Source organism: Myotis brandtii, unplaced genomic scaffold, assembly GCF_000412655.1.
Source record: "Myotis brandtii unplaced genomic scaffold, ASM41265v1 scaffold132, whole genome shotgun sequence".
NCBI lineage: Eukaryota > Metazoa > Chordata > Mammalia > Chiroptera > Vespertilionidae > Myotis > Myotis brandtii.
In genome coordinates this window covers 5,100,124-5,119,468 of record NW_005354673.1, presented here as the reverse complement: position 1 = coordinate 5,119,468, position 19,345 = coordinate 5,100,124, and the positions used below count along the sequence as shown (strand labels likewise).

At 45.9% G+C, this 19,345-nt stretch overlaps 1 long non-coding RNA gene across 1 annotated transcript in view; it reads right to left on the bottom strand.

The window, feature by feature from the left end:
* The window catches only part of LOC106725051, a 61,410-nt gene that overhangs the window by 36,048 nt on the left and 6,017 nt on the right, over window positions 1-19,345 (bottom strand). The window contains exons 2-3 of the long non-coding RNA XR_001360916.1: window positions 15,843-16,053; window positions 9,493-9,654 (exon numbers count right to left, since the gene is read on the bottom strand). This is a non-coding gene — a long non-coding RNA (uncharacterized LOC106725051). The remainder of the gene's footprint in view (window positions 1-9,492; window positions 9,655-15,842; window positions 16,054-19,345) is intronic.

The window sequence follows — 19,345 nt, the reverse complement described above, 5'->3', positions numbered from 1 at the left end:
TCAGACATCCCTCTCACAATCCAGGACTGCTGGCTCCTAACTGCTCACCTGCCTGCCAGTCTGATCACTCTCTAACTACTCCCCTGCCAGCCTGATTGATGCCTAACTGCTCCCAACTGCCTTCCATTGCTGGCCTTGTCCCCCCATAACTACCCTCCCTTGCAGGCCTGGTCGCCCCCAACTGCCCTCCCCTGCAGGCCTGATGGCCCCCAACTGCCCTCCTTTGCAGGCCTGATCTCTCCCAACTGCCCTCCCCTGCTGGCCATCTTGTGTCCACATGGGGGCGGCCATCTTTGACCACATGGGGGCAGCCATCTTGTGTGTTGGAGTGATGGTCATTTTGCATATTACTCTTTTATTAGATAGGGTGAGCCATGCTAAGACTAATTACACCATGGAAATTGGCACACGCTAGGAAACAACTTCTTCTTCTTCTTTTTTTCCCTGAAGAGCCCATTTATTAACCCGTCGCTCTCTGTAACAGTCAAGGCCGCATTTGCCTTGTGAGCAGCAATTTAGTTTCTGCAAATAACATCATCTAGTCAGTCCACTTAATGTAAAATTTTCTTAGTGCTATGCCTTTTTTGCATTTAAATAGGTTTGGTTTTGTGATTCATATAAGAGATATAAAGCATAAGGAGTGTACACTTAGTTTTATGTCTGTTTATATTCCACTGTTATTAAAAATAATAATTTTAAATCAAAGTTGGGTGCTAGCAAGAATGTTTTTATTTATTCAAGTCTGAGAAACTGGCCCGGTTGCCCCTAACTGCCATCCCCTGCAGGCCTGGTCGCCCACACCTGCCCTCCCCTGCTGGCCATCTTTGACCACATGGGGGCAGCCATCTTGTGTGTTGGAGTGATGGTCATTTTGCATATTACTCTTTTATTAGATAGGATGAGCCATGCTAAGACTATTTACACCATGGAAATTGGCACATGCTAGGAAACAGCTTCTTCTTCTTCTTTTTTCCCTGAAGAGCCCATTTATTAACCCGTCGCTCTCTGTAACAGTCAAGGCCGCATTTGCCTTGTGAGCAGCAATTTAGTTTCTGCAAATAACATCATCTAGTCAGTCCACTTAATGTAAAATTTTCTTAGTGCTATGCCTTTTTTGCATTTAAATAGGTTTGGTTTTGTGATTCATATAAGAGATATAAAGCATAAGGAGTGTACACTTAGTTTTATGTCTGTTCATATTCCACTGTTATTAAAAATAATAATTTTAAATCAAAGTTGGGTGCTAGCAAGAATGTTTTTATTTATTCAAGTCTGAGAAACACCAATCTAAGTCCATTCCAGTCGATAATCCCAGCCTGGCACATAAGACCCTCTAGGATCTGACCTCACCCTGGTTTTTCCCATCTTGAACTCCTTGCTGCAGCCAAACTGGTCTCTCCCTGTCCTTTCAATACATTTCTCAGGAATGTAGCATTTAAATGAGATCATAGAAATGGAAGTACAGTGGCTACACTATACCTTTCCACACTCTATCCCAAGTAAACCCATCTTTCGAGGCTGACTCAGATTCCTCCCTCGCTATGTCCTTATAGATTGCTTTATCAATTTGCCTTTACCTCCAAATTTACTTGTATTCTCATTATCTTTTTGCCTTCTGTGCATGAGAAAGAAGTTGGCTTATTTCTTTCCAAGCCAGTTCTTCCACAATCATTCTTAACCACAATCATTCCTATTTCTCCTGGGAATTTAATCCATCAACTCTCTCCTTTCTCTGTCTTATGTCTTTAATTTCTTCTCTTCTCTGAACTTTCTCTCTTAACCTTATGTATCCTCCATCCCTTCAATAAAATAAAATCCACTGATAAGCACCAATGGTGTTTTCACCTCTCTGAAACATCTGACATCTAACAGAAACCTAACTAAAATGGTTTAAATAATCACTAAGTGTATCATCTCACATGAATGAGAAGCCTGGATGTCGGGCCATCCCAGGCACCATGACAGTCAGAATTCTGCTCTCTGTATCCAGACTGGCTTCTCTCATGGTGACATGGTTGCCAGTAGCCCACATTTTCATCAGTCTTATAGGGCCATAAAGTCAGGTGCCCTGGACAATAAATAATTCTTGCCAGGAGAATGCCCTGAACAGATGGACTAAAGCTTATATTCTGGTGCCAATCAATGACAAAGAGGTATGAGATTACCATGGTTGGTTTGGATTGATCAGTGCCCATTCCGGGGACTCTGAGTTCAAGGTGTGGTGGAAACCTTAACGAACTTGGGGATTCTGTTAGGGAGCAAGAAGTGGGGCAACAGAAGCTTGAAAGAAAGCCAATAGTCCCAGTGTTCCACTTCTCCTATTCTCAGCTATTGCCATCTCCCCTTTCCTTAACCCATCCCCAGACTCATAACCTTCGGATGATCAGTCCTTCCTCTCCAACATGTTCCCCATCACTCAACAACGTTTATTCCACAAACATTTTTTTGAGCACTTACCGTATACTAATTCAATATATCCAGCACATAATATGCTGCAAAGTATTCCTGAATATATAGTTTAGCCTCATTTTTCACCTCCACAATTACAGTAACTTCCCAACTGGTCCCTCTGCCTCCAATACCACCCCCTTAGCAATCTGTCTTCCTTGCTCACGGGTGTGATCTTACTAAATGTTAGTCTGATTATCATCGCTCCTGTTTTTATTTCTCCTGCAAGAAAAGGCTCCAAATCCCTAGCGTGGCATTTGAGACTTTGTCAATCAGGTCCCACCAACCTCTCTGAGTCTAGCCCATCCTTTCTCCACTTGTATTTTAAGTTGTAGGCATACTTCCCAACCACATCACGAACTTTCTTAATTTGAAGTTTTCTTCTTCTTCTTCTTCTTCTTCTTCTTCTTCTTCTTCTTCTTATTATTATTATTATTACTAAAACGCCCTCTTCTGATTTTTCTGCTAGGAAAAAACCCTACTCATTTTTCAAGATCTCTTCTTCTTCTTATTATTATTATTATTATTATTATTAAAACGACCTCTTCTGATTTTTCTGCTAGGAAAAAAACGCTACTCATTTTTCAAGATCCAGTCTCCATGTCCCCTCCCCAGTGAAGTCTTCTCCAAGGCCAAGTCAAGCAAACCTCTGTGGTCCCAGAGCGCTCTGTCCATATTAATAATAAACCCTTCTCAGAGTGTATTATAGTTAGGTTTATGCTTGTGAAGTCTTGCAGGAGAAGGACTGGATCTCAATCATCATTCTGTGCTCAGCACAAACACTTGGCAATGCAAGCTCAATCTCTGTTTGGAGAATTAAACTGAACTAATTATTTCAACCATCTCATTTTACAAATGGGAAAACTGAGGGCTAGTGAAGAAGTGACTTGCAACGGTCATTCTGTGTATTTGATCAGCATTCTTTTGCTGCAAGTAGAAAAAAATGGCTTAAACAAAAAAGGAAAATTATATGGCTCACTGAATTGAAAACTCTCTCTTCAAGCACAACTGCTGTCTCAGGATTCAACAAGTATCATCCAGACCTGACTTTAGCCCTGCTTCCTTCTCTGTTGGCTTCATCCCCTGGGTTTCTGGCAGAACAAAACAGACAACAGCTCCAGCCTAAACTACTCCACACTTAGGTTCCCATCAGTGGAAAAGAGAATGCCTTTGGTGGTCATGTAAGTAAAACTTCCGACATTTGTTTGAATTATGACTTGAGTCACACGCAATACCATAACTGGAGTTCTATGCCACATGTTCACCCACAGAGCTGTGGGTAGGGTCAGCTCCACCAAAGCATGTGGACTGAGAATGGGAGAGGAGTAATTCCCTCTCGAGTAACATCGTCCAATAGAACTTTCATGGGTGATGAAAATACTCGTACCTGTGTTGCCCAGTATGGCAACCATTAACCACATATGGCTATGGACCACTTTAAATGTGGTTAGTGTGATTAAAGAACTGAATGTTTAACTTTAATTAATTTAGATTTAAGTTTATACTATAACATAGCTAGTGGCCACTGTATTGGACATTACAACTAAAGGAGAGAGAAGGTCTAGAATTCTACACATATGACTGTTGAGTCACAAAGAATATGTATACCCAGGTCACTCTAAGTGTGAAGTTCTCAAAAGCCCTCCAAGATGGACTGCATCTGCATGGCCTAGAAGTGTGTGTGTTTTAAAATCCAGATTTCCAAGTTTACGCCAGTCACTCATATTCTGATTATTGTGGATTCAGTGCTATTTGGGATGGGAGCTTATTGAAGAACATAGAGGGCAATGGGTGGTATCTCTGTGACCATATCATTATTTCTAGTCTTAGAGATCCCAAAGCTAGAAATTACAGAAGTCTTCCTTTCTTCCTTCCTTCCTACTTCCTTCCTTCCCTTCCTTCCTCCCTTCCTCCCTCTCTTCCTTCAATCCTTCCTTCCTTCCTTCCTTCCTTCCTTCCTTCCTTCCTTCCTTCCTTCCTCTTTCCTTCCTCCATTACCTCCATTAGTCATATTCTGAGCATCTCCTAGATATAATTTGCTATGCTAGATACCTTACATCATTGATTCATTCATTCATACATTCATTAAATATCTTCTATGTGCCAAGTACTCCACTCAATAATTTAAAAGTTGAACAAGAAAGACAGGGTCCCTTTGTCATGTGGAAAGTAAAAAAACACACACATTGATGAACTATTGAACAGTATGGTGGGCATTTAGAAAAGGGGAATACAAAGCAGGGGCTCCAATACGTCTAGAGGAGGCCTCGCTGACATTAAGCTGAATGAGGAAGAGCAAGGGGTCTGTGGTGAATTATCTGAAATCATTGACCAGGCAAAGAAGGAGAACAGGAACTCTCCACACCCATTCTAGCTTTGTTTTCTGATGAGAGGGAAGGAAACTCTTTCAGCAGAATAAAGGCGGAGGACTAACATTATCTTACCTTAAGACTCATCATAAAGCTACGTTAATTAAGACAGTGTGGTACTGGCATCAATACAGACAAATAGATCAATGAAACAGAAGAGAGAATCCATAAATAGATCCACACACATGAGCAGCTGAATTTTTAAAAAAGGTTTAAATGCAATTCAGTGGAGAGAATATAGTCTTTGCAACAAATGGTGCTGGAACAATCGAATATTGAGCTAAAAAAAAACTTCAATCCATACCTCACATCATATTTTAAAAATTAATTCAAAATAGATCATAGCCCTAAATGTAAAACCTATCTATAAAATTCCTAAAAGAAAATAGGTGAAAAACCTCTGTGATCCTGGGTTGGCAAAGAATTTTTGGATAAGACACCAAAAGCATGATGTATTTAAAAAAAAAAAAAAAGAACTTTGACTTTTTCAAAATAAAAAACTTCTGGTCTTTGAAAGACACTGTGAAGCAAATGAAAAGGCAAGCCACAGAGAAGAAAATAATATTTGTAATCATATATCTAATAAAAAACATGCATCCAGAATAAAGACTTTTCAAGACTCAATAATTAAAAACAAAGACCTCAATAAAAAAAAATGAGCAAAAGACTTGAACAGACACTTTAGCAAAGAAGATATAGGGATGGCAAATAAGCACATGAAAAGATGTTCAACTCCCTATAGTTGAAAAACAAACTATCATTAGTCACTAATGACAATTAATGAAGCCTAAAGTATCATTAGTCATTAGGAAAATGCCAAGCCTAAGCTATCATCAGTTATTATGGTAATGCAAGGTAAAACCATATACCTTTTAGAATATCTAAATCTAAAGGAATGATTATATCAAATGTTGGCAAAAAATGTGGAGCAAATGTAATTCTCAACCAGTTCGGCTGTTTATTTCTAAAATAAAAACCTAACAAACAAAGAAACCATATACCCAACATATGACCCAGCCATTCCATTTTTAAATACTTATACAAGAGAAATGAAAACACATGTTTACATAAAGACTTGTACATGAATGACCACAGAAACATTATTTACAATAACCCAAAACTGGAAACAACCCAAATGTCATCAACAGGTGAATGGGTAAAGAAATTCTGGTATGTCCATACAATAGACAACTACTCAGCAATGAAAAGGAATGAAATTTTTATACAAACTAGAATGGATCAAAAGACAATTATGGTGAGTAAAAAAAATAAAACAAAAAATGTATACTGTACGATTCAAATTATATAGAGTTCTAAAAAATGCAAATTAACTTTTAGTGACAAAAAGCAGGTTGGTGGTTGCCTGGGGATGGGGTAAGGAGAAGAGGGGTGGGAAGGAGTGATTACCAGAGGCACAAGGAAACCTTGGTGAAGGGACAATGAATATGTTCATTATCTTGATCATGGGTGTATATGTTGAAACATCAAATTGTACACGTATAAATATGTTCTATTTTTGTATGTCAAGTATGCCTCGATAAAATTATTTTTAAAAGAAAGAATCCGGGCCCTAGCCAGTTTGGCTCACTGGATAGAGCGTCGACCTGGGGACTGAAGGGTCCCAGGTTCGATTCTGGTCAAGGGCATGTACCTTGGTTGCAGGCACATCCCCAGTGGGGAGTGTGCAGGAGGCAGCTGATCGATGCTTCTCTCTCATTGATGTTTCTAACTCTCTATCCCTCTCCCTTCCTCTCTGTGAAAAATCAGTAAAATATATATTTAAAAAAAATAAAAAAGAAAGAATCGGGGGGGGGGAGGGGCGGGCCTTTCTTCCCTGTGTTCTCTCTGTCACTCTATCCATCCATCACAGAGCTGACTGCCACTGAAAAGGGGGAGCCATGTTTTCTGCCCCCACAAGCCAGTCACTTTTCATTAAAGAACAGTCTTGTGGAGGATAAGCCCGGATGTGTGAGCAAACACAGGCAAAGGATTCTTCATCAAAGTCAGGGCAATCCTTAGCAAAGCCACTGTGCAAACGTGCCCAAAGAAACAGGAAAGAACCACAAATTATAATGTAGAGAGCAAGTCCTGGGTATAAATTCTGAATCCATGATCTAGCAGCTAATTTCTAACCTCTCTAAACCTCTGCATCTTTACCTTAAAAATGGGACCATAACATCACACAAAGGCTGTGGGGAAGACTAGATAAGGTTCTATTTGCAAAGAGACCTACATCAGGGCTGGCGCAGTTAACGCTTCCTCCATCCAGGGAGGCAGCATCTAGAGAGGAGAAGGGCCAGAAGTTTGAACCTGGAAAATGTGGGTTCTAGTCCTGAGTCTGCCCTTGACATGACCTTGCTGCTGGTCCGTGAAGCCCTTCTGCACTGGGGCTGGAGAGGGGAGAACAACGGACGGAACATAGTCCTGCACTCCACTAGGCTCTCTAAGCCCTGGCTGAGGGTTCAGTTAGATTAGGAGCCAGCAAACTGCCACCCACAGGGAACTCTAAGTTTACTGCCTGTTTTTGTACAGCCCGTGAGCTAAAAATGGTTTTTACATTTTTAAATGGTTTTTAAAAATTCCAAAAAAGAATAATATATTGTAAGGTGTGAGAGTTATATGATATTCAAATTTCATTGTTCCTTAATAAGTTTTATTTTAATACAGACACACCCGTTCTTTTATATGTCTGTGGTATCCTTGTGATAAAAAGTCAGAACAGAGTAGTTGCAAATGTGACCATACAGACTGCCAAGCCTAATCTTTCTTCTTTTCTAAAAAATGTTTTTTATTGATTTCAGAGAGAAGAAGGGAAAGGGAGACAGAGACAGAAAAATCAATGATGAGCATCATTGATCGGCTGCCTCCTGCACGCCCCCTACTGGGGATGGAGCCTGAGACCCTGGGCATGTGCCCTGACTGGGAAGTGAACAGTGACCTCCTAATTCATGGACTGATGTTCAACCACTGAGCCACACTGGCTGGGCAAAGCCTAAACACTTCACCACCTGGCCCTTTAACAGAAAAAGTTTGTAGACTCCTGAGTTAGGTCATCAGAAGCAACAAGCTTGTCTTGCTATTTGCTCAGCTCCCCATAGAAAAGTATATGGTGTACTAAGATTTAATACAATGCCCTTAACTTTTATAGGGTTCATAAGAAACATCCATTTCAGTGGAATTTCAGTGTCTTTTGCAATAAATGCTTTCTAGAATTTTATGCCAGAAAAGAAGCTTGTCTTCAATTGACCTTGTATATGTCATTTTATTACCCAGTGTAGCTGGCATATGGTAAGTGGTGCAGAATAATTTTAGATTATTTTAAATTATATTAACAGATGATTCTTTTTAAAAATATATATTTTTGTTGATTTTAGAGACGAAGATAGAGGGAGAGAGAGATAGAAACATCGATGATGAGAGAGAATCATTGATTGGCTGCCTCCTGCATGCCCTCTACTGGGGATTGAGCCCACAACCCGGGCATGTGCCCTGACCGGGAATCAAACCCTGACCTCCTGGTTCATAGGTCGATGCTCAACCACTGAGCCACACCGCTGGGTGTGATGTATCTCTTAATATCCTCGCCCTCTCCAGGAGCTTCCCAGCCCTAACTCAGACCTTCTAGCTGCTTCCCCAGACCTGGCACTGCTTCCCTCTCTTCACTTCTACCGGCTCCAGTCCTTCTCCCTGTGGCTGCCGGTTAACTTTCTAAAACAGCAGCCAGCAGGGAAAGGTCAAAAACTAAGGTGGGCCAAGCCTGCCCACCACCTGTTTCTATATCTTTAAATGATTACATAAGTATTTACACACTCTCCTCCATTTCCCCCTTAGCCCCAAATGCTTATTCTCTGGCCCTTTCCCGAAAAAGTTTGCCATCCTCTGTCACAAATGAGAACAGGCTGCTGCCCCGCTTCTCTTCACCTGCACCAAACCTCAGTGCTCACCCCAGAGGCAATGGGGGAAATGCAGATTGTTGGGCCCCAGCAGCTAAAGGTTCTGGTTCCATGGGGTGCAGCCTGGAATCTGTATCCTAACAACCACTCGTCGCACACACCCGGCGGTCCTCACATAGATGGCCCACAGCCACGCCTTGTGGAATCTATTCTAACTGGAGAGACGACCTGAAGCTCCTGAGATACCCAGACAGCTCGTGCCTTTGCCACAGTCTTGTCTGCCTGGAAAGCCTTGGAAATGCCTTTCTCTTCCGAGGCTCAACACAAAGGCCACATCTTGTTCGCAGGCCCCCACCGCTACCTCAGACCAGCACTGTCGCCCCTCCCCTGTCCGCTCCACAGAGCACCTGTCCTCCTATAACCCTGATGATGCGCTGATGTAGCTTTCCCAGGAGCCACACGTGAGCTCCCCATTGTGTCCCCAGCCCTCGCAGAGAAGGCACTTGATTAACATTCAATGACTTGGGGAATGAACAGATGGACTTGCTCCAAAATGCCGCATAATGCAGCGCAGTCAGAGCTGGAGTCCCCACACCAGACCCCCGTGGGTGACCCCCATGCCCAGCCATCAGTTGCTGGAGCAGAGGGTTCGGAGAAGGGCTGGCCTGGGTGTGAATCCAGCACTGTACCTGCTAGCTTGGTGACCTTGGCGACTTGGACCAGCTCTCGGAGCCTCATTACATCATCTCTAAAATGAGAAAGATGATACGAACAGCACTTACCTCATCGAGTTGCTCTGAGGCTGAAGTGAAACAATCCACGGAACGCTCGTCAGCACATAGGAAGCATTCGATCCCGGTTAATTATAGTTGTGATTCCGTCATCTTCCTTGGTCCACACCAGGCATTTCCCCAGGGAGCCTGGGAGGAAGCCTCAGCCTTTCTCTGAGAAGGGGACAGTGGGGACTGTTCAGATTTGAGTCTCAGTCAGCCAGTGCCATCCCTCGTGTCTTTAAGACCTTATGGGAAATCACCAACCAGGCTAAAGCCCTGTCAAGTGACCCAGTGTTCTGGAGCTGCTGAAGCACATGAACCCCAGCTCTGAGCCAAACTCAAGAAATCCACCCACAGAGACCCTGCTCCCTGGAGGTTTGAGGCAGAGTCGTTTCAGAAAACAGGACACCCAGCACCAAGGGCTGGGACACTCGGAGGCTGCCGGCCGCATCCCCACCCGGCGCAGCAACACTGCAAGTTTGTCGAGTCCTCATCACACACAGGCACCCTGCTCCCTGGAGGTTTGAGGCAGAGTCGTTTCAGGAAACAGAGGACACCCAGGACCAAGGGCTGGGACACTGGGAGGCTGCCGGCCGCATCCCTGCCCAGCGCAGCTACACTGCAAGTTTGTCGAGTCCTCATCACACACAGGAAGATGCCACCAACCCCGGGAGAGGGAATGAAGCAGGAGCCTCAGTCGCCCACAGCGTGGACCTGCCATGCGATGTGGCGGATCCAGGACGGGGCTTCCTGCAGCAGGGTAGCCTCTGGGGATGAGGAGCCCGGATTACAGGCATGCCCGCCGCCCCCGGGGTGACAGGACACTGTCAGAGAGCTCACAAGCTACAGAACTAGGAAGACTTGAGTAATGTTTGGTAGCCTAATACACTCTTTTAAAACCATTCTTCAGTCACACAAACCAGAAGCCTAGGAGTTGACCTTGACACCTCTCTCTCCCTCAATCCCCCCCACCTAGCCCTCCATCGTGGAATGACACCATTTTTATCTCCTAATGATCTCGGCCACCAACCATCCCCATTCCCAATCTCACTTATTCTGTTTGATTTCTTTTCCTTTTTCCATTGCACATAATGCTTCCCATCACACTAGCTTACTTATTTATTATGTTCTGTCTCCCCCTCACGAAAATGTCAGCTCTATGAGGATAGGGTTCTTTGCCTGTTTTGCTCACAGAGTAGGTGCTCAGAAATACTCATGGACAAATTCTTCGTGTCTACCATCTCCGATCTAAATGACTACACTAGCTTCCTGCCTGGCCCTCTGATGCCCACTCTGGTCCATTTCCAATCCATTCCCCAATGTGGTATCTTCTCAAAATCCAAGCTGATCATATGTCCATCTGCTCTCTGCTGCTCACACCTGCACTCACACCTGCACTCACAGACTCCAGACACAGCAATGGCTTCCCCGCAGCTCTTGGGTTGACGTCCAAAGCCCCAACTCAGCTCACAAGGTCCTGTGTGGCCTGCTCCGGCCTCCTCTGGCCTCTGTGCTCCCCACCCTCCTCATTCTCCTTTCTCTGGTCCCACTGGCCTCTCTTCAGCTACCAAATGCCTGTTTGCCACATCGTTCCCTCCACAGGGCATGAGTCCAAGAAGATTCCCGTGCTTGGAATACTTTCTCCCTTCCTACTCATCCTTTAGATCCCTGCTCTGAGCAGTCTTCTCTGACATGGCTCACACCCTCACTAGGTCAGACCCTCATGGCAGGATCTCATACACCACCCAGGACTTCCCCTCCACAGTGCTGTCAGGAATGCATTTTTATACCCGTCTGTGGGTTGTTTGTTAACATCTTTCTTCCTGACTGTCAACTCCAGGAGGGCAGGGCTGTCTTTCTTGCTCACTATTTTATTACAGGTGGGCAGGCCTGTAATGCCTAACAGAGTGCCAGACACCTCGTAGGCACTCAATAAACCTTTGTTGAGTGAATGAATGAAATCAAGGCCCAAAGGCCAGAAGTGACTTACTCACAGTGGAGCAGCCTGGAGTTGGCTGCACTGGGTTGAGGACACAGAATTCAGGGCTCTTCCCCGAACTCATTCACTTGTCTTTGGCAGGGCAGTGACGACGGTCCCCCAGCCAGCGGAGAACACAGCTGGTCAGCACAACCAGACAGGGGGATGGACCCAGGCCTGTGGGGGCCCTTTCTGGAACAACGGCTCCAGGCAGTCAAGACAGAAGGTCTCTATGTTGGGGACTATTACACACTAAATTCCCCTCATGGAGACTGCAATTCACATCTACAGACCAAAGGCTCTCAAAGTCCCAGGTTGGAAAGAAACGGTGAACACCATGCAGAGGATTTTCCTTCCCCAGAAGAAAACATTTCTGCCCAAGGCCAGTCCACAGGTCAGCTCCGAGCACAACCAAGTGGACACTCAGTCTTTCAAAGAACACGTATCAAAGGCCTACTCAGTTTCAGGCATGCGCCGGGTGCCGGGGCAACCGCAGAAGGAAAGACAGCAAGGCCCTGCCCTCAGGCAGCTTACATTCTAGGAGGGGAAAAGCCAAACTCAAAACCAACTAAAGGATGGAATGACCAACCTGCCATGAATTGAAATCACATAAGTTCAATGAAAGGAACGCCGGCCATGATTGGCTGCTGGGCTGAGCTCTGAGGGGGTGACCACACAGCTGACCGCGTGAGGCACTGAGGCCAGCCTGACGGACGGCCAGGGCCAGCATGCCAGGCTCCCAGTAATCCTGTCCCTTAGCTGTGCCTCCTCTAGAGATGAATTCTACTTCCTCACGCCTCTCAGTAACACCCAAGTAGGAAACCACAGGTCCTCCAGGTTGTGACTTAGGCAGAGCTGACACGGGGGCTCGGTGTTGCCAAATTCCCAGCACACTGGTGCTGAATGGAAAAGCACACAGAAAGGAATGTCCCCCTTCCAGGGTGTAATCACGAAAACCGAGCCAGATTAACGTATAATATCTCACTGGATGTGCTAAAAATGGTTCTGGAGCGCAAAGGAATTGCTTAAATGGAAAATAATTGTTGAGGAGCCATTATTGTTAATTCAAGATGTGGCCGATGACATTGAGGTGTTCCATTTAATGTGCTGCCATAACTATCCTCTTTTAGAGACTATAAAGCTAAGCGTTCATCTGATGACCTGGATGCCCATACCTCGTTTTCTCATAATACCTTATGGCCATCCACCTGGAAGTCCCCAACCTTGGGGGTTTCCAAGAACTATAGCCCTCATAGCTGAGGAGGGATGTGCTATCAACATTCGGGTCCTAGATGTGTCTGAGGCTATCAAAACGTTAGGTTTCTCCAATGGTTTGGCAGAGTGAGTTGTGCAAATGGAGGAGATGCTTGTCACTTGCTCTCCCCCTATTCTTTTCTTCCTCCTCTTCCTCCTCTTCACATTGAGGTGTTCCATTTAATGTGCTGCCATAACTATCCTCTTTTAGAGACTATAAAGCTAAGCGTTCATCTGATGACCTGGATGCCCATACCTCGTTTTCTCATAATACCTTATGGCCATCCACCTGGAAGTCCCCAACCTTGGGGGTTTCCAAGAACTATAGCCCTCATAGCTGAGGAGGGATGTGCCATCAACATTCGGGTCCTAGATGTGTCTGAGGCTATCAAAACGTTAGGTTTCTCCAATGGTTTGGCAGAGTGAGTTGTGCAAATGGAGGAGATGCTTGTCACTTGCTCTCCCCCTATTCTTTTCTTCCTCCTCTTCCTCCTCCTCCTCCTCCTCCTCCTCCAGCAGCTTGCTCTGGCTGACTCTCACAGTGGAGTGGAGAGCATTTCCCAACATGAGAACATTCCTGGGTGCTGTAGGGAACAAGCAGCAGAAAAATGAGGTTTGCCTGACCCCTTGTGGTGCCTGGCTCTCAAAGCCTGCTCTTGGCTGTGCAGACTGGACCGGCGGAAGACTGGGTTCGGTTCCGTGTGAATGTGGGTGGCTGTAGTGGATTGAATGGTGGATCCCCAGAAAACATGTTCTCCCACTGTGACCCCGTTTGGAAAGGGTCTTTGCAGAAGGATTAAATGATGGGTTTTAAGATGAAACCACTTTAGATGACCTGAGTGGGCCCTACATTATGTGACAAGAAGACACAGACCCAGACTAGGCCGTGAGAAGATGGACGCAGAAACGAGTCACACGACCACAAGCCAGGGCATGCGGAGGATTGCCGCAGTCATCAGAAGCTGGGGGAGAGTCATGGGAGGGATCTGCCCTCAGAACCTCCAAAAAGAACCAACCTTGCCGACGACACCTTCATTTGGGACTTCTGGCTTCTAGAATGGTAGGAAAATAAATTTCTGTTGTTCGAAGCCACCAAGTTTGGGCTTATTTGCTAAGGCAGCTCTGGGCAAGGAATATGGTGTCTTTTATAGCCAAGGTGGGGTTGTGGGGTAGAAGGGCTCAAAGCCAGTGGTTTCCAAATGCTTGTCTATGGAGGGAGTGAATCAGAATCGCCTGGGCCCTTGTTAGAACCGAGTCCTGATTGTGGGTTAGAGTCCCTGCGCTGTGCAGGGGGATATGGAATCTGTACCTTTAATACGCTGTCCCTATCAATTCTCCCGCACAACCAGTCCTGGGAGCCGCTGCTCCGAACACCTCAGGAGTAGCCGCTGTGGTCGTGGTAGTGCTATTCACTGAATTATTTCTTCCTCTTCATCTTCCAAGCACAGGATAAGACCACACTTCCTGCCCTGCAACCGGTGGTCAGGTAAAGTCAAGTCACTAGTTTGGGCCAAAGGAACTGTGAGTGAAAGTGCAGTGTGTCGCTCCTGGGCTGAACCTTAACTGCCAGCGTGAGACCCTCCGAGCTCTTTTCCTGCAACGTGTGGGATGGTGGCAGCCCCATCAGCCTGGTTCCCTGAGTGGCTGAACAGAGCTCCTTGCCCGCCTCGAAGGCCCATGTGGCCCTGGGGTTTGAAAGCCTCTGAAATGTCCGGTTGTTTGTTACTGCAGCACAACCTAGCCTATCCTCACTGACTGAAAAGTTTTATTTCAACTTCAAGTCACCCTCTCTAAGGCATAACTTGGATACGGAAACTTTTTTTTGCACTTTGGGGACAATTTGTTAATCATGGCTTCGGCTCATCATTGCAAACACTGCTCATATTAGGAGAGGGACTGAACTGAACTCAATATTAACTCCCAAACAAACTCCAAAACTTTTTTTCTTGCTATCTTCTTAATTCACTAAAACTGGTGATTTTCTAGCCAGTGTCAAACTTTAGTGTGCATGCGAATCACCCCGGATCTTGTTAACACACACAGTATTAGAACTCAGTAGTCTAGGATGAGTTACATTCTGTACTTCTGACAAACTCTCGGGTGATGCCAGTTCTGCTGGCCTGTCGACCACACTTTGAGTAGCAAGGTTTTAAACAATGCTTTTCTACAAAATTACTTCTAAACCAACAGTTAAATTAACTTCATAACCTCCATAATGACACTAGTGTATATCTGTAAAGCCATCTGTAGTTTCACATGCGTCCAATTTCAGCCTCATAACGGTCCTGTCTGTGAGGGAGACCAAGCAGGTATTCTCAGACCCACTTTGCAGATGAGAAAAATAAAAGCTGGGAGAGGTTAAGAGACTTCCTCAGGGTCATATAGCTTAGAAACGCCAAAAGTCTGGCTAAGGGCACAAATCCCATTATACTGATGCTCTACCAGTGCCCAAGTAATAGCTCTCAAGACATCATCAGTGTTTAAACACTCCGCAGGATTGTAAACTGAGAGGAGAGAGAGAGAGAGAGAGAGAGAGAGAGAGAGAGATTCAGATTTCAATTCTTTGGTGACCTCAACCTAGCCTCTGAATTACAGTCTACACTGGCTTTGGAATGTCCTTTTTCATGGGGAAAACACTGCCCTCTGGTGGGCTTCTAGAGCATTACTTTTTAGGACACAATCTGAGTTCCATCCTTGCAACTCTGGGCTTCATAGCTCCAGTTCTTTGAGTCAACACAAGGGCTAGGCCCTGTGTATGGGATCCAGACGTGGCATAAGCCATGGTCCTTACCTTCTAGGAGCTCTGGAGGCAGGCGCAGAGACAAGACTTTTCGCATGACACAATCTGTTCATAATGCAGAGTTTGTGACCACTTTGGTCCTCAGCTCCCTTGTCTATAAAGAGAGGATACAATAGGCTTGCCAAGATAGGTCGCTGGATGAAGATGAGAGATTTGCCCTAAAAATCAACAGGCCTTGGAAATGGAGGTGTTACGGGGAAGGAGAAGGTCACGATGCCAAGACGACACCATGATGTTGAGCCTCATTGGCAGGGAGAACAATCACGCCTCTGGGAGAGATAAGGTGAACAGTTAATCTGGGGGAAACGATGACAAGTTTCAATTTACCTGTGAGTCTGAAATGACACCAGGACACGGTGTGGCACTATCCAAAGCACTTGAAGGAGATGAGGGATGAAAATGCAGCTTTAGGAAGGAGAAGGCAGCGGCCAGGGGCACAAGTCTGGAGTCTAACGGCCTGGGTATAAGTCTTAACTCCACTACTTGCCAGCGGTGATCTCAGCAAGCGTTTAACCTCCCAGCGTCTCCAGCTGGGCACCTAGGACATGAAACAATAGTTGCCATGAGAATGAAATAAGTTAGTGCGGGTAGTGGGTTATACTATCTCTTGAGTGTCTCCTGTTTACTGGAATATAACCTCCATGAGAGCAAGAGTTTTTGTTTATTTCTATGTCTCCTAGTGCAGAATGTGCACTCAATCAATAGTCACTGGATAAAGGAGTGAGTGAATGAATGAATGAATGAATGAATAACGGAATTGCCACAGGATCGATGGACTGAGACGCTGTTTGAGGGACAGGCTGAAAGAGAAACTGGACGTCTGAGCTCAGATATTGCCCAGAATTTGGAGCTGAGGGTCACTATCTAACACTGTTCTTTTTAGAAGCATGAACTGGAGGTTTTCCCATGGGAAAGGCTAGGTCAGTGATGGCGAACCTATGACACGAGTGTCAGAGGTGACACGCGAACTCATTTTTTTTGGTTGATTTTTCTTTGTTAAATGGCATTTAAATATATAAAATAAATATCAAAAATATAAGTCTTTGTTTTACTATGGTTGCGAATATCAAAAAATTTCTATATGTGACACGGCACCAGAGTTAAGTTAGGGTTTTTCGAAATGCTGACACGCCGAGCTCAAAAGGTTCGCCATCACTGGGCTAGGTTCTCAACCGGAGCAATGTCTAGAGATCTCTGGTTTCTGCAGTTGGTGGGAGCGGAGAAAATGCTCCCTGCATCCAGCCAGGGAATCCGCTAAACAGCCCACAATGCATGGGACAACCCCACAACAGAGTTATCTATCCCCCAATGTCAACAGGCCCAGGGCTGCGAAACCCGACAGTAGAGGGGAGAGTCCAAAAGATGGCCCTGATCCCAGCTAGTGTGCTTCTCTCTAGCTCTGTGACCTTCGCAGTCAAATCCTTGCTCTTTCTGAGTTTGCTTCCTAATCTGCAAAATGGGAACCATAGTAATACCAACTGAGGTTGTGGTGAGGAGAACAGTCGTGTGTTCCCAGCCCCTGGCATGTGGTGGGCCCACGTTAAACCCCAGCATTCCTATTAGTTACTACTCTCGTGCAAGGGGATGCATAACACAGACAGCGCCTCGGCTCCTGGGGAATCACTACGGCTGAATCCTGCTCCCACAGCTTGAAGAGGTCACATTCACGCCCGCTTAGCTCCCCGCATCCTACACACAAAAGCAATCACACTAATATTGGTCTGGCTCCTCCTTTCATGTTGCTGAGGGCACGGAAGGGGGTGCACGGCCAGGAATGGCTTCAGACTTGCCACCAAAGTGAAAGTGGGCGGAGGCTCTACTTCTACGCAGCATAGAATCAGCTCATAACCTTGACCCAGGCCTGACCCAGGCAAACGTTAGCCAGACCGACCGCCATCTCGATGGTCTGGCCAGTGGAGCAGGTTCTGGCAGGTAACCTGAGTATGAGAGAAGTTGCCAAACACCACCAGAAGCTTACAAAAGACCTACCTTCCCGGCAAAGAAAATAAAAGAGAAATCTGGGTAAACTCTCCTGGAAGCCACGATTACTTAGACATTGCTGTCAGTGAGTGTGCAGATGGCGGGCGAGCACGTTACATACACTGAGGTTCCCACGTCTCTGAATGCACCCACATACCCCTCATAACACTCGGGGTGCCGCTCCTGCCTGGCCTTTCCCTGGCTTGCTCCGGCTGTGGCTTACAGGTGACTCTGGCCGGAGCAACAGCACCTTTATTTCTTGAAGACAGAGACTCAAGCATCAGTTCTGTCCTCTGTCTTGGAGGTCTCATGGAGGATGGATGAGGCCCAGGGGCAGGAAAGATGGAAGAGAGAAAAATGGGGAAGAAATAAAGACGAGGCAAGAAATAGATTTCTGAGCAAGGACAGAGCTCCTCAATGAATAATAATAGTTAAAAATTTCTGAGCATTTACTGTATACCAGGCACTGTGCTACCTTCGTGTTCATTATTCAGTCCTCCAAGTCTCCTATGAATTCAGTTTAAGGTTGTTCATTTTACATAAGTCAAGTAAACTGCTCAAGAGTTACACTGCCTCACACCAGCTCATTCCCAGTCCAATCAATGCCTATGACCCTGGGGGCAGGTGTGAAGTAACTTAAAAGGAAGATCCGTCTTTTAGGGCATCCTTCCACCCGGCACTTGCGGGTACGTGGTAGGGGAGGGGGAGACTGTTTTCCTTCTGGTGGGAGGGCTAATTAGTTGTCACATGACTGGGGGAGGGCGATGCCACTGGTATGTAGGAGGGGAAGCCAAGGGCATGAAACACCCTGTGTTGTAAAGAATAACACTCTGGTTGAGAAACACCGGAACCTTCTGGTCCTCAGCTCCCCCACCTCCATAGTATAGACCAGTGGTCGGCAAACTGCGGCTCAGCAAACCAGGGCTCGCGAGCCACATGCGACTCTTTGGCCCCTTCAGTGTGGCTCTTCCACAAAATACCGGCTCTTCCCCAAAATACCGACTTCTGCACATGGGCCATGAAGTTTCAATCGCACTGTATGTGCGCGCCCGCACATGGTATTTTGTGGAAGAGCCACACTGAAGGGGCCAAAGAGCCGCATGTGGCTCTCGAGCCTCGGTTTGCCGATCACGGGTATAGACCATATCATCTGCATTATCATGAGGATGAAATGACATGTCATCGCGAAGGCACTGGCTCCCACAGGGCAGCAGACACTGTCAGCCCCAGCATACCCTGGGGCCTGTACCACTTCCCTCCACCTGCCACATCTGCCTCTCTTCCTCCAAGAGCTTCTGCTGCCGGGAAAGCTTGCTGTACCCTCTCATGACAGGGCACATCGAGGCACCCCAGACCCTCAGCCAACAACTACTGGTGGGAGCTGCCTCGCTCCTGGGAGGGAGAACACTGAGGCTCATGCACTACCGTTTCCGCAGCAGGACTAGCAGGCTCCTTCCATGCTAACCAGCATCCTCTCCTCTGTCACCGCCCCTCTCTTTCTCACGCTTCTTGGGATCACCTCCCAATGAAACCATGTGCTGTCAAATCCTTGGGAAGCCCAGTCTAAGACACACACTGACTAGTTCAATGTGGGTCCTCTTTCCTCTGTGCCCTTGTTGGCTTGTATGTGTGTGTTTTTAGCCTAGAGCTGCCCTTATAAAAGCGTGTGTGTCTTCCTGTGCGGGTCCTGCGCATGTTAATAACTGTGTACTGTGAATTATGTTAGTTCTTCTCTCTGGCTCGTTAGCAACATTATTAAAAATTGGGTGGGGAGGGTAGCCCATTAAATTCCACAAAATGAAAATAATTCTTTCCCACACAATGTGAGCACTACCATTTCTGCTTTGGGG